Raw genomic sequence first — 6,990 nt, 5'->3', positions numbered from 1 at the left:
AGGGCTCTGGGTCTTGAGAGATTATTTGAAAACTCTGATTTTATGACCTTTCATTTCTCTTGGTTGCACGGGGCATAATTTTGGCAAGTGTAACCATGGACATAATGGTGGTCAGCACACCAGACTCTGAGCTCAGAAGAGAGTTTGTATTCATAAGGGAAGAAGTATTTTCTCTCCTCTGAATTAGTAAATAATTAAATTAACATTAACTTAATCCTACCCTTCCCATAAGATCTGTTGTATGTGGCTACAGAGATTGCAAATGAATCACCTGTAGAAGGATTCAGGTGCAGAGAAGGCTGTTTCACTTTTCACATCACCTTTGTCTACAACTGTCAGATAATCTGATCATCCACTCAAAAGATACATTATCCTTATATTAAGTGGGTCCAGTCTAGTAAAATAATAGCCATGAAAATGCTACAGTAAAAGAATAGCAAGAACCCAAAGTGCTTGTTAAGGCTGTCTGTAGATAGCAGTCTGCTATTCACTGCCTTGTGACTGACTTTTTACAAGTTTCATGTGAAGGGTACTGTGGGCAGCTGGCATCCAGCTATTTTTTTTGGCTGTTTCCATTTTAGATGAGCTGGGGCAACATTATGAGGAAAGATCCATTTGTTCGAAGGGACCCATTAGGTCTAAACTTAGGGGCTATAGCATCAGATTATGTGTGGGTGGCTTTTTGTAGCATATGGTGATTGAATCTATGTTCTTTCCTCGTCTCATACAGAATATGTCATGAGGAGCAGCGCCTCCAGAAGAGCTTCCTCTGGAGGAAAGACATTCAAATTACTTTGATTTTTCCTAGTATCTATCATGGCAGTATGTTCCTGCAGGGCAAGGGACAGAACTTTGTCAGTTAGGTTTACAGTAAAAGGGCACAAGTGGTGCAGAATGACTTAGCAGAGAATTAAAAGGAGGAATTACAAATGAAACAAACCGTAGAGTCATGACAAAGTGCAGACATGATGAAAACAGCCAATAACCACCCCTCACCCCCCCAGGTATGGTGTGTCATTCAGGGCTCTTCTCACAAGTGCCAGTGACTCATTTTGGTGAAATTTCAAAGGTTAGCACCCTTCCCCATTCCTCAGTGGGAGGTCATTGCCCTTGATGCAGAGGCAACAGATCTGAATGTGTGACTGCATATAAGCTACCACAGCTCATGGCTGATTTGTTTTAAGTTAAACTGCTGCATAGTATATTGATACACAGAGCAGTAGAATGAGACAACAGGAGAGTAGAAACACTTGACTGTTTTGCCAGCCGGGAGGGCAGGTGGGAAGTGTAATCCTCTACTCTTGCCAGTGCAACTTGATGGTGCTCGTGGGTCAGAGCTCTTGTTCTAGAAAGCACTTCTCCTATCCTGGTGGTCAGAGGCTGAATTTCACACTCAGAAGTGCTTTTGTATAGATGCATGCATGTGAAGGGGGTGAGCTGATGGCAGCGATGAGTAAAAAGAAACTCTCTGAAGTACTGGGTTTGAGCTCCGTGGTTACAATTGCACTATCAAAAAAACCCAACAACGCAGCTTCAATAGGGTACAGTATGTGTTAGCAATTTTGACCATGAAGTTTACTTTACTGCAAAGAAAAATAACAACTTAATTTTTTAGCCTGAAGTTTAAGACACAGCAAAAGCCTGTTTGAGTTAGTCTGTAGAAAGGCAGAGCTGAGATACGGAACAGCTATAGTTAAAGGCAAAAGGGCACATGTGGAGACTGATAGAGAAGCAGAAGTGAACTAGAATAGTTCGTGTCTCACTAAAGCTGAAGAAGTACGCTCCATTTAAAATTATAATTTATGGAGGTCTGATTGCCAGGTATTCAATTTGGTCCCGGAATCACTTGAACTCAGACTATATTTGTGAAACAGTCATGCTTTGCACAAATATTGCCAGTGTCAGCTGTATTGAACAGTCTGCTTTTTTTTTTGTATTAAGCGTAATTATAATTAGTTGAGTAAAATGACAATTATGTCCAAAAGGGACCTCTTCCAATAAAAAATTATGCTATGCTACCTATTGCAAGTCTCATAAATGGTTTCATAATCAGATTCAGTTATCCTTTCCTCTATCTGGATGGCCTGTAACCTACAGAATCTGTTGTTAATTTGTGAGTTTGGTGTTTGAACAGAGCTTGCTGAGAAGGTTGTGCAGAGTTAGTGCCAAACACCCTCTTCAGAGGGACTGATGTAAATACGGCTGGGCTGGCCCAGCTAGACCTGCTAGTAAGGCCACCATCATTAGCTGAACTTTGGGACCGCTGGACCTAGTAGACTAGTTCTGCCAAAATAGTAAAACTTTCCTACTGAACTGAACTTGAAATAGCTCATGTGTTGGAGTCAATTGCTGAACAGATAAAGAAGAGAGAAAATGTTTCTCAGAATATTCAATGAAAACTTATCTTTGCTCTAGTCTTCATCTGACAGTGTAAATAAGTGACCAAAATGATAAAGGAGAGATGCTAGGTTAAATGGAATAACAGGTCCTGCAAAGTCTGTAGGAGGGTAATCCTACAGGGGTAGGATCAGAGGGTAAAAATCAAAAGGGTAATTTAGGACACGCTTCCTAATAGTGAAGGTTTACAGGTCCATTGCGAAGTGCATATTATTTTATGGACACAGTAGTGAACATTATTCTGTGAGAAAGGCCTGGAAATCCAAAGTGTGGGTTATATCCCAGTGAAAGAAATTCTAGAGCTGAGTTAGAGTTAAAACTTCATTTTTCGAAACTGAATCGTCCTCCAAAGCATGGGTCGGGTGGAGCAGGACGAGGAAAAAAAATCTTCAGCTATGTTCTGAGAGTGAGCAGGTCAGATCTAAAACACACTGAAGTGAGAGCTCGTATTGATTTTGCTGAGGTTTGTGTCAAAGAACAGAGTCACAGGTATTGGTCAGAGCAACACTTTCAGGCACACTGTGAGAGATTTTTGCTTGTGGATACAGCGAGACTGAAATGCGGAGCTTCAACTTCTTTATAAATGAAGCAGGACTGAACTGTTCTGGGAATATTTGAACTTTACTAAGCTGATCTTTAATAAAAAGACCACTCACACCACGGCAATCCAAAACACACATTATGAGAAATTCCCTAAGGACAGCCCAAATTAGAATTTGTTGGTTTTTAAGACTGCAGTTATCCCAAATTCATGCATAGCAATCTATCATCTTCCAAGCCAAGGGCATTTCCTATTTCAGTTTCATAAATGCTTATCCTGGCCATTAGACACGGGAAAAATACTAAAAACAAAAGTAACATTTTTGTTGGCTTTTCCTCTTTTTGGAAACCTTTTGACCCACACCAATCAGTATCAGTCTCTTTGCACTTATTGAATACCCCTCAGGGAACTCCCATAGCACAAATCTGAACTGTGTTATATAAAACCAGATATATTTTAGATTAACTGTTTTGTATATTTTCCAGCAGCATAGCTGCTAAAAGGTCAGCATGGGGATCTTATTCTTTAGAGAATGAAGATAATGAAAACACCTATACTTGACATGTTCACCATTGACAGAACTGGTGAACCTGAGCTTGTGTGAAATAAACTGTGCAAAAAGTCCTGGTGGAGAAACATCTGCCGTAAATGTTTCAGCAGGGAAAATATATTGTCTGGCTGAAAAATGTGGGACAAATTCACAAATGCAGCATGTTGCTGTTTAACAGATATACGTGGCCTTAGGGACCCATGTGGCTCCATTACTCGTCCAAAGTTCAAAATAAAGAGAAAAATAAGTTTTGACAGTCACTTCTGAGGGAAGTGATAACAGATCAAAGGACTTTCTTTTATTGCGATATTTTCATCATTACGGAAAAGAATCACTTTGGACTTTAGCTGCTGTTTGAAATCTTTACCTTTTAATAAGTGAACTCTGTAAATGTAGCTCAGAGAACAAAGGTTTCTCTTTTACAGTTAAACTTTTAACCCTTGAGGTTGAATTGGTGGAGACCAGAGGGAAAATCCGCTGTGTTTTCACTGAACTTTTTACCCTTTGAAAAAAACGGAACAAGTTTAAAGTTCATACACTGAGCAAGAGGTCTCTACTGGGGATTTCTGGTATTATTAACTTCCTGACCTCAGATAATTAAAAGGGAAAAGCGGAGGCAGTGCAGACTTTGACTCAACTTTGAACTTTTAACCTCTTGAGGAACGTTTTTAGTGTGCAAGTGGTACACACAGTAAACTCTCTTATTAGCTTTCTTTAACCCACGGACACAAAAAATGTCAGCAGGCCAAAATTATCCTTTGTCCTTTATGTCATATTTCTATTTGTGTAGCAGTTAAAACTCAAGGGGGATATTGTTTGGATATAAAAAGTGACAGAGACAACTATTTTCCAGGAGCTGGCAAGTACAGTAGGCAAGCAAAAGGGAGAAGCAACCATGAATCTGTCAGACACTGCAGCAGGGTTTGTAATTCAGACTACGTTGAGTTTTACCTTTAGGACACACACCAATATTTTAGTGTTGCCCCTTAGCAAAATTTTCCTTACAGAGTGGAGGTATTTTGTCTCTTTATTCAACTGGGCTTTACTTCCTCAAGCATTAAACATAGTGATACTCAGCGGCCCAGGAGATTATGGATTTATTGACTAGGAAATAATCGAACAAGTAGCATTGTGAATTCTGTATTTGAGCACATAAATTGTACTTTCTCATGGCTATAACATAAATGAAAGACAAAAATCTTTGCTTCTTGTCTCAGCAAGAAGGTGCAAATTATCTGCGGTCAGTTGTTTGTCAGGGATACTATTTACTATGAACTAGTCTGGGGAACAATGTGGGAAGCAGTAAAACTTAATTTAAACCTCCTAGCCTTAGTGTTATTGGGGTGTAAAATAGAATTATCATGAATCCATGTAGTCAGAGAAAAAAGAATTTAGCTGAAAAAAAAAAATACAAAGAATGTTGAATGGAAGTATTTCCTGTAAGAGAAAGCTGTAAGCTTCTGGGGCAAAATGTCAATAATTGGTATCCTCTCAATTTTTTCACCGTAAGAAAAGGAAGAACACAAGTGAGTTTATGTCTTATGGTTCCCTAAATGTTTATTGCGTATCATGGTGTTCCCAATCATAGCAATTGTTTGTCTTTTCCACTAGGAACTCAACAGTGTTCAATGTAAATTGTAACATTCATTTCAGTTTTCTTTAGATGCAGAAACACAATCAGAAAAAACTGCAAAATGTCTTTTGGAAGCAGATGTGCTAGAGCATGCAATTGCTGCGTTAGGATTATTAGAAGGTTAGCAGAAAAATTTTGAGGCTGGCTGGATATTATGGTAAGTATGGATGCATGCATCTTGAAAGTTTTGAATTTGGAAGATTTTTTCAAACCTCTTGATTAAAGCCAGCTGAACACTGAAAAAAAATAAATCCCTTTTAAAACAAATACACGAATCAAATACTTATTTAGGGGATCATCCTATATGTCCTGGTGAAAAGAACTCTGAAAGACACAAGCCTTGAAAATTTTGGCAAAAATGCACCTTTGCTTGGAAAGGCACCAGATTCGCCTGGTTTTCTATTGGTTTTCATTGTTTTTCTACTGCTTAAAAATATTGGCTACCTTACCAGATAGTGCGATGCAATTCAAATAGATCCGTAGAGTGAAACAGCATGGTAGGACCCAACATTCACATTGTATGCATGTGGAGGGTCTATTTCAAACTAGCTCTGGTCTGATGTCATGAGCCAAACACCCATAGTGGCACGAGCACATAGTGAGTACTCCTAAGGTTTATTTTCTGGTCTATTTTTAACCTGGAAGAATCTATTTCGTGTGCTCTGTGACCGCGCAACAGTGTGAACCAGAGGGCAAGAAGTGGAGGTGATGAAGGGATGCACTTCCAAAGCGCCCTCCTGTTCTGGACTGAAATGCCTATGTAGATGCACCTGGTGCCATTGAAACAGGGAGCAGGAGCTGGCCTCTGTGACCGGATCATATACCACGCTGAAAGCATCCTCATGATTTGCAATTGGTGACGCAGGCACAGACTTACCCCTGCAGCTGTGTGGGCGCGGGCATGCGTGTACTGGGCTGTACCTATAGCAGGGTAGGAGGAGTGGGCGTCCTTGGGAAACCCGCAGTAGGATCCGGTGGCTGGGAAAGAGCCACCCCATAGCCCTCCTTCCACAGGTGTGTCTACAAGGGTCAATGTGCAAACAGAATAATAAAAGACCATTTAGTATTAATCTTTTGCTGCCACCAGCTGGGGACACCATCTGTGCCCCTTAGTAGTTTTCACAGAGACCCACACTGGGATGTGTGGGGACCAAAACTGTAAGTAGAGGGACGCTGAACAACCGCCTGGGCCCAGTGGCCAGAAGCACTTGCTGTTAAGCCTCCACAGAGGTGTCTGATATTCCCTTCTTAGGGTAGGACTGTCACAGCAAGTCTGGATTAAATATGCTGTATTGAATCTGAAAGAAGTGTTGCCCTGTGTCTATGAAGTCCTGACTCAGGAAAGCACTAAGGCTACTGTTTATATGATGGAAAAGTGAAATTATGAGTAGACACTGCCATTGGTCAAAAACCATAGTGGAAGGAAGAACACTTGAATTGCTCCATATAAGAAAATTAATAAAATTTCTTTTTCTTAAACGTAAATTTAAACATGAATTTTCTTATGTGAGGCCTTCAACTGAGCAGTGCATCCTGTTGATCCTTGGCCAGCTGGGTGCCTTCCTCCTAGATGGGGACATGGCCTCCTCTTCAGGGCACAGTGAGAGAGAAGGAGGGATATGCTTATGAAAGCCAGCTTCATTCTGCTCCGCCGTTGGAGCAGGGTGAATCCTTTCATCATGCCCTGGCCTTGGAGGGGAGCATGAAAACCATGGCAAAAAGTCTCACGCTCAGGCTGAGCTGGTTCATCCCCTGCCGCACCAGCAGCACCGAGCAACCTGGAGGCTGGGCAGGGTTTCCCTGCTCCCCTTGCAACTTTTAGCTCTGAAGATTTTCCAGATTTTCAACTGCAAGGTAGGAGGCTTCAAA

Source organism: Pygoscelis adeliae, unplaced genomic scaffold, assembly GCF_000699105.1.
Source record: "Pygoscelis adeliae isolate BGI_AS28 unplaced genomic scaffold, ASM69910v1 Scaffold14, whole genome shotgun sequence".
NCBI lineage: Eukaryota > Metazoa > Chordata > Aves > Sphenisciformes > Spheniscidae > Pygoscelis > Pygoscelis adeliae.
The sequence above is the reverse complement of the archived record's forward strand: the minus strand, read 5'-3'. Positions refer to the sequence as shown.